The sequence below is a fragment of the Sus scrofa genome, chromosome 15, assembly GCF_054392235.1.
Source record: "Sus scrofa isolate SSC_HxYL_T2T_F1_AM1 chromosome 15, Sscrofa_HxYL_maternal_Yorkshire_Landrace_v2.0, whole genome shotgun sequence".
In the NCBI taxonomy this organism is placed as follows: domain Eukaryota; kingdom Metazoa; phylum Chordata; class Mammalia; order Artiodactyla; family Suidae; genus Sus; species Sus scrofa.
This window is the reverse complement of record NC_139397.1, coordinates 51,605,415-51,622,905: the sequence shown is the minus strand read 5'-3', so window position 1 is coordinate 51,622,905 and position 17,491 is coordinate 51,605,415. Positions and strand designations below refer to the sequence as shown.

The following is a 17,491-nucleotide window of genomic DNA, read 5'->3' as shown; positions in this document are numbered from 1 at the left end:
ATGTTGTGAGGGGCCTTTGTATCAGTGCCTCTAAGAGCTCATGGCCTGCTGGGTGGAATGCCAGCATCAAATCCTCTCCTCACGCGCCTTCGGTTCGCTTTGTCATGTTTCTGTGATAAGTTATTGCTTGTGACAACGTTTCGACACAGACTGGCATCCAACGTGCCACACTAGACAGGCTGGTTTGGGAACCACATTCCAGGTTAAGCCCCCTGTCAATCGACACCCAGAAACCACGAGACTCTCCGGTGGCCCAGGGCCGCTGCTGGAGCCTGAGGAAGAGCCAGGCTCTCTCATTGCCCACCCAGGGTGTCCTGCTCTTGGTGCTCAGGCTTTGTCACTACTACATTGGCTTATGAAACGTTTCAGAAGATGTAAACAGAATGTGCCCCGTCTGTTCCTGCTGAAGTGACTGCAGGCTGGTGCCTGTTTCAGACAATGTCACCTCCTCCCTTCCTTCCTCTGTCAGGCCTGCTTTACGTTTCATTTTTGCATCTGTGGAGAAGGATGACACCCTTGAAACCGTTAGTTTTTTCACTTTCTATTAGAACACACTCCCATGCTATTGAAAACCTTCTGCAAAGACAGTTTTTCAAATTCTGCATAATTTATAGACATTCTCCTGGTACTCAAAGCTTATTCCTTGCTGCCTGACTTTTTGTTCTCCTGAAGAACTTTCTAGTGCAGAAAGGTTTAAAATGAGGGTAGCATTTGAGATGTCATAGAACAAGATAATTCATGGGGACCAATGTGTCTTTTTTATGCATGTCTTTTAGGTATTTTAAAGTAAAACTCACGATGAATGGAAACTTAATCGAACTATCTTCATTTCAATAACTATATATCTATATATCTATATCTGTATGTATGCTGCATCATCACATCTTGGTTTTATGACAAGTAAGGTATAAAAGCATTCACACTTGGTACACTGACTTAAAAATTAGCAAATCCTTGATACGTTACACAACATTTTTTTTTCAGTTTTTATAATGATTTTTATTTTTTCCATTATAACTGGTTTACAGTGTTGTCAATTTTCTACTGTACAGCAAGGTGACTCAATCACACATACATGTATACATTCTTTTTTCTCACATTATCATGCTCCATCTTAAGTGACTAGATATAGTTTTCCAGTGCTATACAGCTGGATCTCAAAGCTTATCCATTCCAAAGGCAATAGTCTGCATCTATTAACCCAAATTCCCAATCTATCCCACTCCCACCCGCTCAGCAACCACAAGTCTGTTCTCCAAGTCCATGAATTTCTTTTCTGTAGAAAGGTTCATTTGTGCTGTATATTAGATTCCAGATATAAGTGATATCATATGGTATTTGTCTTTCTTTTTCTGACTCACTTCACTTAGTATGAGAGTCTCTAGTTCTATCTATGCACAACATTTCTTTAGCTACCACAAGTACGACAGCAGCATTTGAAACATCACTGAGGAAAACTGGGTATGTTTTGCCTGGCTGGGATTTGATTTGTTCTCAGCACACCTTAGCAGAGCATCACAACCAGACGGCAGAAGTGCACTGCACACAGTATGTGCTCCATGAAGTTTCCTTTCCTTTCCCTCCCCCACAAACCTGTCTTCCTGAAAACAACACTTTGTTGTTCAGGATTTCATCATTTCCAGATGCCTGCTCTTCAAATGACACCCAGAGCAACACACACTGATGTCACAAAGCCTGGAATTTCTGGTGGGAAATCAGCAGTGAATGAGCTCACTGGACACGAAGATCCTGTTTCCATGTCAATATCCTTAGTAATAAAATATGAGGAAAGAGAGGAAGTGCAGCATATACATAAATGTTCCCCATTTACTACGCTAGCCTCAACTTATACTGAAAAAGAGTCCCAGAAATGGGGTGTCAGTTGCTCAAGAAGGAGAAAAAGGAAAAGAAATCCTTAACAAGTGAAAAAATCATCATTAAAGTCTCAGTTCTATACAACAAGTATATTTCCGTGTCACTAACATTTCTCGAATGTCCATCACTGTTGAACAAACCTGCCTTCCTGAGGAAGGCAGATTTGGGGGAAAATTCTTGTAAATTTATCTAGGAAGTTTGATGAATTTTATACTCCAATCTTTGCGCACTGATTGCTTAAGAAAAATCTGTTTGTAAAAGCAAAGGTATATTTTCAATGATTACTCTTGCATTCTTTCAATGTTGTACCTTCTGTCCCTTTTACCATTTTGATCATTTTTTTTCCCTGATGTTCCATAATTAACAGCTCATTACAAACTATGTGACATCTCCCACTGGAGTCTCTTCCACTAGAGTTGGGATCCAGGACAGTACTGACAGGGTACAAGCTTGCCTCTGGACTGAAAATAGCTGGGGGAGGGGGAGGTGGCAGAAATAGTAATGATGAGGAGTTCCCCTTGTGACTCAGTGCATTAAGAACCTGACTAGTATCCGTGAGGACATGGGTTTGATCCCTGGCCTCACTCAAGGATCCTCGCTTAAGGATCCAGCATTGCCGTGAGGTATGGTGTGGATTACAAATGCTGCTTAATCCTGTGTTGCTGTGGCTATGGTGTAGGCTGGCAGCTGCAACTCTGAGTCAACCTGTAGCCTGGTAACTTCCATATGCTGCGAGTGCGGCCCTAAAAAGATACAAGCACACACAAAAATAAAGAAAGAAAGAAAGGGAGGAAGGGAGAAAGAAAGAAAAAAAGAAAAGAAATAGTAATGCTGAGCACAAGGCCCCAGAAAGGCCAGTACTCAGGAACATCTAGGGCACGTGCAGTAATGTGTGATTTTGCCCACATCTACATGGGGTGCAGATGAGGGTGGGGCTCAGTGTCTCTATTGCCCTAAGTGACCCAGGACTGGTCCAAACCAATGCTTCCCCCCCCACCCCTGGGGAGGGGGTGTCCTCCTGCTCACAAGGAGCTGGTAAGACGCCTCCTCCCAACCATGAGGCTGGTTTCGTTAGGGACAGTCTCGTGAAGGCAACTTTCTTTTCAGAGCTGTCCTTTTTAAACTCTTTTTCTTTTCTTTTGTAAAAAAAATATTTTAAGTGAATTCAGTTCTTGTTTCAATAAAGGCTGGTGCCCTTTATAGACCAACAGTGTCATGTTTGGCCCAAACGCCCTCCTGGCTCCTGGGTACAAGGCTGGCTTGAGAGCTGTGGCCACAGCCGCCTCTCAGACAATGATGAGCCACCCCTGATGGAAGTCAGTCTGCCCCAGGACGAGGCCTGAGCAGGGTCAGCACCCTCGCTTGCTGCCATGAATGACTCTTCTCCCTCTGTCCCCTCATCACCTCCCTTGGCAAAGTGAAAATTCTTCTCTCACCTCTGTTTCCCCAGAATGGCAAGATTTGGGAGAGCTTAAGACAGAATGGTTCCGAGATACCTCAGATGGCAGAAGGCCTGAACTCTGTCTGCATCTCTGTCCGCAGGGCTTGTCAGGTGGGCTTGACACACATCAATCAGAGGATACTCAGGCACTCAGAGCTCAAACTCAGCACAAAGCACATTGTCAGCTTAGGTGACAAGAGAAGTGTCCCTGCCACAGGCTTCTGGGAATGGCGAGTTCACGGCCCTCTGGCTTTTCTGTGTCTGAGCTCTCCGACAGGGTCTCCTTTCTCAATTCTTTCTTATTTACCAAAACTCCTTGCAAGTAAAAACACATTCTTACAAAGAAGCCCTGGGCTGTAGCTCTTTAACACCACAGTTTACCCCCCAAGTCCCAAGGCCGTCATTCTCCTGAGGAATGACTATGTGACATGTAGCCATAAACGTACGCCAAAACCTGTAACCAGGTTCCTAATAATCCAAACCTGGAAATGACTCAAAAGTCGCCAATCACCATATGGGAAACAAAACACTCTGTGTCCTGGGTATGGTGGTGCCAGCAGTACAACTGCTAAAGACACCCAGTGACATGGGTGGTGAGCCGTACAGGGTGGTGAACTGCATGGGGTGGTGAGCCCAGTATTGGGTGGTGAGCTATATAAGGTGGTGAGCTGTATGGGGTGGAAGTCATACCTCAATAAAGCCAGGAGAAAAAAAAAATCATGAGCTGAAACGAAAACAACCAAAATCTAAACCAGAGGAGCTCTTGTAATAGCAAAGTCTGAGGACGCCCAGCTGGAACCCGATGTGGACGTGTTAAGTCACTTGGAGGGCTCCTTATCTGCCAGGCTTCAGTGAGTCATTTTTCCTTTCAAATGATGTTTTATAAAAGAAAGAGGCATCGTACAGACTTCTGGTCTCTGAATCCGGCCACCAGAGATGCTCCAGCCTGCTCACCCAGATCCACACACATCACTGCAACTCAAGTCAGCAGGGACCTGCCCAGGTGTGAGGAGTGCTGACTGTGCAGTGGGGGCATTGCTGGTGCCCGGCCCCCACCCCAGAACACCCACATGGGGACTGTCTCCATCAGACAGGGTCACCACTGTGGATGTTGAGCCAGGGTGCCTGGGTTGTGGGAGGCTGTGGACAAGAGAGGTACATGTTGCAGGCAAAGGCAGCTGTAGGGCTCAGAGGGCTCACTCCCAACCTACCACTCCTCAGCCCATCCTGAACAGCACTGCCCGAAGACCTCCTGCTCATGGGTTTCCCATGGCCCCTGCTGCCCACAGCATGAACGGCTCTAACCATCCTTCTCTAGGCTTGCCACTATCCCTAGATGCATACTCATGGGTTCTCATCTCCACCTGGACTTTCCTTTCTGTGCACCTTTATTCTGTATTCTCTCCCAGAAAACCAAGTAAATTATGTGTGTACTTCTAGACCCATGACCGGCCTTGAGCAGACACTCAGTAACTGCTCAGAAACTGAAGGTATTTTTTTTTTTTTTTTAATTTGCCATCCAACACCCCCTGGCATAACTGGTCATAAAATAAAACAGAGACAGAAATTTTCAGCCACCAGGCTTCATTTCTGCAAAGGAGAAAACAACAGTGACCTGTAATTTCTCTCTCACGTGGACGTGTACACAGGAATCCATGTAGAATGATGGGGATGAAAATGACATCTAATGTCACAAATATATTTCAGTAAAAGAACAAAAAACATTTACAGTATTCTCTTGTTTTGTGACATTAAGAAAGGCAACCATGGGAGTTCCCATTGTGGCTCAGTGGTAAAGAACCCGACTAGTATCCATGAGGACTTGGGTTTAATCCCTGGCTTTACTCAGTGGGTTAAGGATCTGGCGTTGCCATGACTGGTGGTGTAGGTCACAGACACAGCTTGGATCCCATGTTGTTGTTACTGTGGCTGTGGCGGAGGTCAGCAGCTGCAGCTCCAATTCGACCCCTAGCCTGGGAGCTTCCATATGCCTCAGGTGTGGCCCTAAAAGAAAAGAAAGGCAACCCTGATGTGGAGGGAAGGGAGAGCTTCCAGAACTTTAGAACTGAGACATCCTGACCATGTGTCCTCCTTGCTGGAAGTAACACTGAGGTGGGAACAGGAGCAGATAGAGGCCCGAGCGCGGCCCCAATCGGATGGGCAATGTCGGAGGAAGGGCTCCAGGAGCTGTGGCTGTGCTACACTTCCAGCTGTGGGGACAGTGGTCAGATTAGACTTCCTGTAGCACTCACCCCAACTGTCTCACTCAAACAGGAAATTCGCAGGATAACTGCAGGCCACCCGGCTGAGGGTGGGCACAACCTCCCTCCAGGTCACTCATTCCTGCACCTGGCCCAGCGTCTGTGGTTAAGCCCACACCCCTGCCCCCAGAGAGGCCCAGTCAGGGAGTAGACCCTTCACTAAGTCATTTATTTGCCACAGGAAAAATTCACAACACAGAGACATGGGTTGAAAATACTAGAAAAAGACAGTTTCGACCCTTCCTTCCATCCTCAAAACTGGACTGGAGGGCAGTTTATATTTATGAAATATCACTCTTTTGTGTTGCCAAGAACACTGGAAAAGGGGTGGAGTGAGGAGGGGTCATCTGCTGATTCATGTGGCCTGTTAATCAAATTTGCCAATTAGACTCAACAGGAAGCTTTCTATATTTTATTTGGGCTTTTAGACTGTTGGGCACTTCTGAGATAATCTCTCATTTCGCTATTTGTTAATCAATTGTGGGGTAACTGTGTCACTGGAGGGCAGAGTTTGACCTAACCTGCTCAGCAGGAGAACCGGGTCTGCCTGCAGGCGTTGCCTAAAATAGCCACATCTTGTGAGAATGTGACTGTATTTGGAAAATGCAAGAGAGATAGGACTGGTTTATTGTGAAGTCACTACAAACTGTTTTGGATATTGTCAAATTTTGGAAAAGATTAAGTGAAGCTCTTGTCAACACTGAGAAATGTTCATAAGATAACCTTTAAAGAAAACTTCCTCCCCCAGTTATAATGGTCAGAAAGAGTCAGGGCTAGAAAGAACTCTGTCCTAGACAGAAGTTTATTGTAGATTTGGATGGATCAGTACATGCAGGCCAAAAGGACTAGGACAGGCAGAGATTAAAATAAAAAGGAATTAGTCTGGTAAGAGTTCTTTTTAACAACAACCTCCATCTACTATGTGTCCTTTCAAATCAGTTGAAATATTTCTGTGGGTGACTTTGTTTGCACTAACTTCTAACTCTTTATGGTTCACTAAACCCTGGCTTGTGATAGGAACACAAACATTTAGGAAGGGGAGGAATTCACATCTCAGATCAGCTTGAAAGTTCCTTCCTCCCAGAGGTTCCAAATCTGCAGTATGATTTTATTTTATTTTATTTTATTTATTTATTTTTGGCATTTTTTTTTTTTTTTTTGCCTTTTCTAGGGCCGCTCCCTTGGCATATGGAGGTTCCCAGGCTAGGGGTCTAATCGGAGCTGTACCCGCCAGCCTACGCCACAGCCACAGCAACGCAGGATCTGAGCCGCATCTGCGACCTACACCACAGCTCACAGCAATGCTGGATCCTTAGCCCACTGAGCAAGGCCAGGGATCAAACCTGCAACCTCGTGGTTTCTAGTCAGATTCATTAACCACTGCACCACAACGGGAACTCCTGTAGTATGATTTTAAAGTGTGTATTGATTCTGAATTCAATTTGCAATTTTAATGACAAGTTCAACATACAGATCTGAGGGTTTCAATTATAGACAAGCCTTGGAAATGGCAAGAGAAGTGACCACAGCAGGAAGGTTGGAAGGGTTTGAAGGTGACAGTGCTCCAGGCAGCAAGTCATGTGGAATAAGCAGTGCATCCATAGGGCTGGTGAGAATTTCAAGGTAAAAATAAGTTTATGCAATGACCCCTGAGAGAGCCACAAAAACAAAGTGCACCCACCTCAAGGTAGTAAAAACTCAAAGTTGAGGCCAACAGGAAGTACATATAAAGTGCCAAAGAAAATGATGCTGAAAACAAGCAAACCATCCAACCCAACAACAACCTAGAGGAAACCCTCGTCAGTAAGGCTGCACACATGTCTCTGGAGTCAGGTCAGCCTCTTCTGAGGAAGAGCCTACCTAAGAACACTCTAAGACTGTTTACATGATGTAGGAATGACCAATGACTTCTTACCTTCTGACTTATCCCAAACTCCCCCCACCAGCTTTCTGTTTCCTCCCTCCTCCTTACAGGTCCTGTTCTGAAGACACCCCCCCACACACACCCAATGCCTCACTCTCCTCCATCACTCAGGTATCTCACCTGAGAGACCATGGTGATCCCACAACACAAACCATCACCTCCCTCCATCATTTTCTTTCTTTCTTTCTTTCTTTCTTTCTTTCTTTCTTTCTTTCTTTCTTTCTTTCTTTCTTTCTTTCTTTCTTTCTTTCTTTCTTTCTTTCTTTCTTTCTTTCTTTTTTTGTCTTTTTAGGGCTATACCTACAGTATACGAAGGTTCCCAGGCTAGGGGTCTAATTGGAGCTGTAGCCGCCGGTCTACACCACAGCCACAGCAACACCAGTTCCCAGCTGTGTCTGCGATCTACACCACAGCTCACCGCAACGCCAGATCCCCAACCCACTGAGCGAGGCCAGGGATTGAACCCGCAACCTCATGGTTCCTAATTGGATTTGTTTCTGCTGCACCACAACGGGAACTCCCTCCATCATTTTCTATTCATTTCACAACCTTCCTTGCAAAGATTTGCTCCTCTGGTATGGATGTATATTTTATACGTTTATCTCCTCCTTGGCACCAGTGTAACATGACACCCTGGGATAGCACGGATTTTGTATTGTGTTCACCACTCTGGAGCCACTGCCCTGCTGGTACATGGACCGTGTTCAGTATATCTATGTGTTTGTGTGTCTGCAACACCTAAGGCCCCTTTCCCAGGACACACTGTCAGTCACCATCAGCCTCAATCCCTTCTCCTTGAATCCTGCTCAGCACAATCATCAGGCAGCTTATCTTCACCAGACTGTGGTCACTTCTCTTGCCATTTCCCAGGTTTGTCTGTGAAGGGCGGGGTGTGCCTGGGTGAAAAGGAGCTTCTTCCAATTTAACTCCAGAATCTGACTGTCGTAAGCACAGGTGCCTGGCATATGCCAAGAGGTAACTGCCAAACTTCAGAGGAGGAGGCGATTTCTCTACAAGGATTGCGGCCCCCTGGAGAAGCCTTCATGGAAGAAAAGTAGGGTCGCAAGGGATGGGAAGGCTTTGGAAGCAGGGAAGAAGCTCATGTGGGCCAAGACCCTGGAAGAAAGACCAGCAGGATAAAATGCTGGGGAGACGGGAGGGGGTGTGTTTTCTTGGAAACAGTGTTCGTGGTGGGAAGAAGTAGGGGAGTGAGTGGTGGGAAAGCTGCACTGAGGCAGGGCTGGATGTCCTTGATGTCCTGGGAGGGTGAAGGCAGGGCTCTGGGGAGCATGGAGCACAGGAACAGAGTTGGCCTCCATGCTGTGGTTCCTGTGCCCGGTGGCGAGTTCACAGTACTCACTACATTATTAAAAACAAACCCCAAACAATATGATTCAAAGATAAAAGAAGGCTGCATGTGGAGCAATGAGGTCAAGGACTATGAGCATTGGAGGTGAAATGAGCACATACAGGTTGGTTATTTGCTTTGGAGTCAGACTTGGGTTTGAACTTGGCCATGGAGGGTCCCTTAACTTCGCTAAGCTTCCGTTTCCTCAGTGACAACATGGGGCTGCCCACCTTGCAGAGTTACTATGAGGATTGAGAGAGAGAATGGGAGTAAAGTGGCTGATAAACAACCACAGTTACAGCATCTCTGGGGCACTTTGTTACAAACAAGGCACCGTTCCAAGGGCTTGACTCAAGAAACCACAGCTGCCACCAATGTTCCATGGCATGCTGACATTAGATGTGACATTGACATGTCCAAACTCCACCCTTCCCTTCTGCTCGGACCCCCGTCCCAGCAACCACTTAGCTCAGGGTTGCAAGCTGCCCAGGGCAAGTGGGAATCAGAGCACAGCCAATGCCGACCAGTTCAGGAAAGTTCCAACACAATTTAAGATTTCTCCAGAACCATGGAGGATCAGGTACTGTACATTTAACCATATACCTTGAGGGCATTTTCTTCATAAACCTCCTGACTCTCGTAAGAACTCTCTGAAGACCTTGTTCTGTTCTCACATGAGATTCTGACGTTTGCTACATTCTAATGATCAAAAAGAAAACCAAGGGAAGAACAATAAAATTGCTTTTATCCCAAAATTGTGCTCTTCTTGGTTATATTAGTGTATTGATCTCACTTGCCCTTTTTGATCCCACAGTTACAAACAGCACAGGGGTGTTAGATTTCGGGACTACAGGTACATACCAGCAGCCATTCCATCCCCTATTTTAAAATAATTGAGTTATTGACTTTGAGCAGATAACTATGTTTATACTCAAGGTACAACAGTATTATGTTCACAGCTGTCTACAGGCTCAAGACCAGAAGAGTGAGTTTGAGTGAATCGCTGAGTAGTGTCATGACTACTGGGAAGTCACTTTGCCTTTCTGCGTCATTGTTTTCTATCTGTACATGAGTCTCTCTTCAGCTCAGAGAGTGTTTCAGTTTAATGTGATAAAGGGCCACAAGCTGAATCAAGAAAGTGCTAAAACCTAACACCCATTCATGTCTGAATTACAGTGCAGTTAAGGAAGTGAAGTCTTGGCAGATGTCACATAATTTCAGTCGGCTGGGGGGCTTGGGCTGTAGTTGGCTAGCATCTGAGCACCACTGTTTGCTGCGACGCCCCCAGTTCCCAGGTCTTGGTAGGATGCAGCTGTCTTCCCACCTGGAGTCTGAAAATGCCAGGTTCTCACTCTCCCAGTTCACCTGGCTGCTAGGGCCCAGGTGACCACACAGACCGAATCAGGACTGGAACCTGACACCAGTGGCCCAAAGCCAGCAGGGATGGGGTGGCACTCTCGGTGAATGAGAGCAGAACAATCCAGCTCAGAGCTGGTGGTGCCAGCTGCAAATATGTGACTCCTGCTTGCTTGGTGGGATAGTGACTCCTTCCTAGACCAGTCTGGGTGAGAGGTAACTTGTTTCAGCTACACAGCCTCATTATTTTTATTTTTAGAACTACTCATTATCTTTCCAAAAAATTCCATTTTTACATAGATGAAAGCATCAGTTTCCCTCCCTTACAAATAAGAACCCCTACTATAACTGCAGGTGACATCTCTTTGGGGGACAGAGAGAGTTGTTGGGTGGCCATTGCTCTTTGTCTTACTTTGCTAAAACCACCTCATTATCTTATTTTTTCAGTCAGGATACTATGTAAACCCCTTGGCATTAAGCATTGAATTAAGAGGTTAATTTCATGCCTGCAAAAACAAGAAAAACATGAACAAAATGTCCAATGTCTACCCATTAATTATATACACAGCACTTTTCAGGAAGAAACCCAGGAGGAACATTTTACTTACTGGTGGGCAGGACCTAAAGAGGGGGTGACAGTTCAGCTCCACCGACGTTGGGACAGAGGGCCTCGGCACTTACAGTTAGATGCCCTGCCAGGCTGATGGCTGTCATTTCTCAAGGGGAGGGGTCTAAGGTGTCTCATTTGTTTTAGGGTGATCTTTCTTGGATAATTAGATGGGGGATGTACACAGCAGACACTGTGCCTGTGTCTGCCAAGTGCACTGAGTTCTACAGAGAACCTGCTGCTTATCCTTGGGTACAGAGGGAGAGGGTGGGACCGAGGGCAGGCTGGGCTGAGATGGAAGAGGCTCTGAAGGAAACGCACGAGCTTCCCTCCTTGAAGGTGGCTCCGCTGGAGGCAGTCAGTCCCCAGTGTTCCAGCCAGGCCTGGGTATTTGGTTCCAGACCCGTTAGCCATGCCACATCCACTCTGGGGGTGCTGGCCCACTGCTGGAATTTCTGGGCCATTTCTGTACAAAACCCATGGACCCGGCCCTGTGAAGCAGCTCCAGGAATAATCGAGTCTACGGGCCAGAGAAGCCCAAGTCTACTCTCAACATCTGACTGATCTCAAAGGAGTCAGAATTAGAATTTGCACAGCATGAAGCATCACCTGCCTTTTCTGCTAATATGCCTGGTTTCCCATGATAGCCACATATCTGCTCAGGCCCTGAGATGAGCCCAAGTTTGTCACTGAGAACCTTTCTGACAGGGTCTGTTTACCCTGAGCTTTCCTCTCTGTGGATGACGGAGATTTTGGAATTACAAAGTGTCCTTGGGTTACAATGCCCAAGGTACATATCTTGCAGGCAGAGCTTTGATTGCAGACTGGATTAGTTTATTCTATTTCTCCTAACTATATTGGCATTTGGGAGTAATCAAATAGTTGCTTCTGAAAAAGAAGGGGAAACCCCCCAATTAAATAGTGAGATTCATGTACGTATGACTATTTATTTTTGGTTACGCCCATGGCATGCAGAAGTTCTCTGACTGAGAATTGAACCTGAGCCACTGAAATGACAACACCGGGTCCTTAACCTACTGAGCCACAAGGAAAGAACTAAATAGTGAGATTTAGATTGTTTATAAAATAATCAAGAAGTAGTTTTTCTTTTAATCATTAAAGCACTTGGTGGAATCCAAAAAAAAAAAAAAAATCCCCACCCAAAAACGGGCCTAGAAAAGTTGGAAAATAGCTTTTATGTTCCAAAAACAGGAATATTTTAAGACCTAAACAAGCACATTATGGAAAGGGGTTTCCCAAAGTTTTAGGCTTGGAGCCTTATTGTTTTCTCACTTATTTTTTGCCAACTAAAATGTTGTTTAGAACTGATACTGGATAGTGAACAGCTGTAGGTTCTGGCTGAGTGTTTTCCTAGAAATACCAGTTTGGGAAAGAATTTCCCTCCTTTCCTTCTCCCATGAGCCTTCAGAGTGGCCCAAGCATATTCTTCTCCAGGATCACAGACCAAATGTTTATCAGGACAGTCAAGTGTCTGGGAAGAGACGCCGGCGGTATTTTTAGCTGTTGGTGAAAGGAGAGACCACTTCTGAGGCTCCTAGAAGCACTTCCCCAACATGGCAGGAAAGGCCTCCTTCCCAGCCCAGAAATACAGGAGATGCTCAGCTGACCCACGGGGGACTTCTCAAGCAAAGGACACCTTGGTCTCCATGACACCCAATCTTGGGCTGGGTTGACTTCTTTTTAGAGCTATTTGGCAGTAGGTGGAAGACAGATTCTGGATTAATTAGGCTCTGGATCACTTAGACCCTGTGAAGGGAACTGATAAGCATCATCTTAAACTCTTTCTAGATTCTAAGATTATTGAGAATTCCTTGATTTGCATTTCTTTTACAACCAACACAGTCTTTCACATCTGTTGAACTGAATAAAAGGAAACAACATTGAAAACCAATAGGGTTATAATAGCATTGCATTTAGTCACCTCCTAAACTGCAATTTTATAGCAGCTGTCGAAAAGAAGCTCTAGAAATGTTTTGAACAAGAGCAGTAAGATTCAGTGTATAATAGTCTCAAAAATATTCCTGAAACACATTTTCTTTTAGATGCTAAGTTCTAGTATGTTTATTAGACACTCAGTCATGCTCTGTGCCTTCAGAATCTGTCAATTATCTGTACTGGGTTATGTGCATTTGATAATTGAACCATTTTGAAGCTGTATTCTTATATTTTTATTTATTTATTCACTTTTTTTTTTGCCTTTTTTTTTTTTTTTTGCTATTTCTTGGGCCGCTCCTGCGGCATATGGAGGTTCCCAGGCTAGGGGTCGAATTGGAGCTGTAGCCACTGGCCTACACCAGAGCCACAGCAACACGGGATCCGAGCCGTGTCTGCAACCTACACCACAGCTCACGGCAACGCCAGATCGTTAACCCACTGAGCAAGGGCAGGGACCGAACCCGCAACCTCATGGTTCCTAGTCGGATTCGTTAACCACTGCGCCACGACGGGAACTCCTGTATTCTTATATTTTTAGAGGCTTCATTCAAATGCAACGGGCTCCAGTAAGATACTGATCCCACGAAAACATTCCAGCAAGACCTCAGTTGAAAAGAACAGAAGGCTGCAAATAAGGGGGCCCTGGCAAGAGTGTACCAGGTAGTCTGAGGACTCACAGCCACCTCCCTGCACCTGGGCCATGTCCACAGCAGGAGAGCAAGGAGGCCAGGGTGGAAGGGGACAATTCTGCACCTCTTCCCAAGTGAGGCCACTGGGCTGGGTGGGGAAGGGGGCCCATCATAGTAGGCAGCTGAGACAGAGAATCTGCGGGACAGGGGCTGTGCATCAGCATTGCTCAGGTTCCATCTTTGTAAGCCACTGTCTTGGAGCAGGTGTGACTGGGGTGAAGGCACAGATGTCATTTCCAAACAGACAGTAGCGGCCATCTATGGAGGTGTGGCCTTGGGCTTTAATGAGTTCACGGGCAGTGGAGGGAATGAGCCACTCAGCACTGGGTCAAGGAGCTACAAGCCACACCAGCTGTGTGGCTGGGGGACATCTGTCATTCTTCCTCAGACAACACATGAGGGAGGCTTCCCAGAGGATGTGGTATTGAAGCTGGGCCTTCAGGGAAGAGGAGAGCCTTACACAGGAGGGGGACAATTAATGAGCCTTAAGATTTCTAGGAAATGGGTATGCTGTTGCAGATGAAGCTTTGCATGGTTATCACCACATTAAAATATCTGGGCTGCCTGGATTACCGCCCCCACCCCAGATTAAATAATAAATGCAACCACTAAATGGTTGCAGTTTCTGCTGGAGGCTGCAAGGCAGTAACACATTTTAATTCCCTTTTAATATTTTTTTTTTTTGGGAGGTAGGGCAGCTGTAACTAAGTACCACAAACAGAGTGGCTTAAACAACCAAAACCTATTCTGTCACTGTTCTGGAGGCAGGAAGTATAAGATCTAGGTGTCTGTAGGGCTGGTTCCCACTGGTGGCCATGATGCAAAGTTTGTTCCAGTCTCTCCCCATCTGCTGGTGGTGGCTGACAACCTGTGGGGGTCTTTGGTGTGCAGAAGCATTCCCCAGATTTCAGCTTCCTGTGGTTCTTCTCATGTAAATGTCTATCTCCAAATTTCCCCTTTTCATAAGGACACCAGTCCTATTCGGTCAGGGCTCACCCTGCTCCAGTACGAGACCTCATTTTACCTAATTACATTTCCAGTGACCCTATTTCCGCATGAGGCCAGACTGAGAGGTACCGGTAGTTATTAGAATTTCAATATATGAATTTTCAGGGGACACAATGCAATCATAATGAGGGCTCTCAAAGAAATGACAGATTTACAAAAAGTTACCACTCTGATTACATCTTGCAGATTTATTTCATTTCAATCCTTTGCAACATCTCAGTGACATTATGAAGTACCTATTTTTTGTTTTTGTTTTTGTTTTTTCTTTGTTTTTTGTGTGTGTGCTTTTTAGGACCACATCGGTGGCATATGGAAGTTCCCAGGCCTACACCACAGACATAGCAATGCCAGATCCTTAACCCAATGAGTGAGGCCAGGGATCGAACTCGTGTCCTCATGGATACTAGTTGGATACATTTCTGCTGAGCCACAATGGGGACTCCTATAAAGTACCTTTTTACTGAACAGACTTTTCTTTATTTACTATTATTATCTATCTCTTCCAGAGCAGCAATCTAGAGAATAGGATATGCCAGAATCCACAGAACTGGCACCAGTGAATCTCCAAAGGTCAAAGTATATGGAGGTACTCAGCTATTTAATTTTATTTAGAACAGCCTAGGCTGTTAAGATTTATGCAATTTACAAAGCTGCTCTTTTTCATTATTTTCATATACTACTTAATATGAGTTAAGACTATTTAATGAGGAGTTCCTGTCATGGTTTAGTGGTTAAAGAACCCGACTAGTATCCATGAGGATGCCGGTTTGATCCCTGACCTCGCTCAGTGGGTTGGGGGTCCGGTGTTGCCATGAGAATGGTGTAGGTTGCAGACATGGCTTGGATCCTGCATTGCTGTGGCTGTGGTATAGGCCAGTGGCTACAGCTCTGATTAGACCCCTATCCCGGGAACCTCCATATGCCATAGGTGCAGCCCACTTAAAACAACTAAAAGTGCTGGGTAAAGTAAGACACCTTCCAGTTCTGTGAGATAACACATTTCTGTTGCTTTAGGTTTCCCAGTTTGTGGGCTAATCAGCCCTCCACAGGTTCAACCAACCAGGGATCAAAAATACTCAGGCAACACAAAGTCAAGAAATTTCCCCAAACTTTAATTTGTTGTGTATTGGGAAGGGTTTGTGTAGCATTTACACTGTACTAGGTATTACAAGTAATCCAGAGATGATTTAAAGTATATGAGCAGCTGCACACAGGTTATATTCAAATACTATGTCATTTTATATGAGAGACTTGAGATCCAGAGATTTTGGTCTCTGCAGGGGGTCCTATAGCCAGTCTCTGGATACCAGGGGATGACTGGACTTTGTCACAGCAGCCCTCGGAAACAAAAAGAGTAATGACCATTATTTTATAACATAGTGGACAGCTTCCAATTAGGAAGCTCTTGCCTGTCTGTTATTCTTTCTGCTGAGATACTTTTTCATGTATGCTCACCTAGTCTGTGAGTTGCTCACTTATTCTGGGAGTTGCTCACTTACTCTGTGAGTTGTTCCCTTGGTCTGGTAGTTGCTCATTTTCCTTGGGAAATTATCTCTGAGAATTTGAGAACTACAATGAAGGCACATTCTTTCAGAAAGTGTTCACATTTGCCATGGAACCTGGGATGCAGAGGAGTTAATAGCACCAGCCTGGGACCACTTTAAAAAAAATTCACAAGAGCTGCAGGTTTTTTCCAACCACTTCATTTTCATAGTAAAACTGAAAGCGTGACCTCGTGGCTACAATCCACAATCTACAATCGTGGCCATGATCTACAATCATGGCTACAATCCAAAGTGGGCCGGTTCCCCCACTTTGTTCTGTTAAATGTCAGGCATGTTTTCTTGTATTCTTTGCACAGGTGGGATGGACAGCTTTACTTCTGCTTCCCCAGACACCGTGGCTGGAGTTCTCTGGGGCGTCACGTTCAGGGAAGGTCCCTCAGACTCTCCACCTTGGGGCCCTGGACTCTGGCTCCTCTCCCCACCTACTCAGGCCTTGAAGAGGGAGGCTCAGCTTTGCCAGATTCTCAAATGCTACATAATATCCCAATTGATGCACTTGGTTCCTGCTTCCACTTAAATTTAAGCCTGATATTTTCTTATTATCTTATCATTTTGTTTATGCTTTTAAAGTGACTTTGAAATTACTTTACCCAGCACTTTTAGTTGTTTTAAGTGGAAGAGTCAACCCCAATTCCAAACCATCCTGTTACTGGAATTCGCACAGCCTATCAATCTAGTCCTGTTGACTCTCCCTCTCAAACATTCTCAGCCTTGTGCTGATATTCTATTCTAGTTCAGGCACCCGAGTCACCTCAGGGTTTCTCCCAGGTCTCCCTCCCACATCCCTCCACACAGTGCTCCAGGGCCTTTCAATATCAGGTTAGCCTATCACCTGCAGAAGACACTCAGGGTAAAGTCCAAATGCCTAAGTGGATTCTTTAGAGCTTGTTCCTGTGGGGTCTTCAGGGTTCCAGCCTTTCCTGGATCTTTGCTGAACTACAGAGTTAATCACTCTTCAGTTCCACGCTTTCTTATTTACTGCACAAGCTTTCCCACTGTCTGGAATGTAATTTTCTTCACTTATAGTCTCTTTACTTTGAGGGAATGATGAGGAGGTTCTTTTTCCTTTTTTCTGGCCACACCTACAGCGTATGGAAGTTCACAGGCTTGGGGTCGAATTGGAGCTGCATCTGTGACCTACACCAGAGCCACAGCAACACCAGATCTGAGCTGCAGCAGAAACCTACATCATAGCTTGCGGTAATGCCAGATCCTTAACCCAACTGAGGCCAGGGATCGAACCTGCATCCTCCAAGACAACATTGGGTCCTTAACCCTCTGAGCCATAAGGGGAACTCCGAGAAGGTTCTTTTTAGATGAGTGAAGCATTTAGGTCTGGATCATCACTAAGGTATTTCTGGCTGTTCATTCCAGGCGCCTTCCCCACGTACTGCTCCTGCTGGGTGTCACCCGGCATCACCAGGGAGATGACACTGCACTGCCCTGCATGTTGGAAAGTGG

General features: G+C 45.5%; 1 protein-coding gene and 1 long non-coding RNA gene across 18 annotated transcripts in view; both read right to left on the bottom strand.

Annotated features, from left to right (window-relative positions):
• MCPH1 (microcephalin 1) overlaps window positions 1-17,491 on the bottom strand; it is a 251,965-nt gene that overhangs the window by 88,334 nt on the left and 146,140 nt on the right. The gene's annotated exons all lie outside the window — the stretch shown is intronic.
• Window positions 1,344-6,737, bottom strand: LOC146395838 (uncharacterized). Its single transcript, XR_014829758.1, has 2 exons — window positions 6,221-6,737; window positions 1,344-5,381 (listed from the first exon to the last, which is right to left on the bottom strand). It is a non-coding gene; the product is annotated as an uncharacterized LOC146395838 (long non-coding RNA).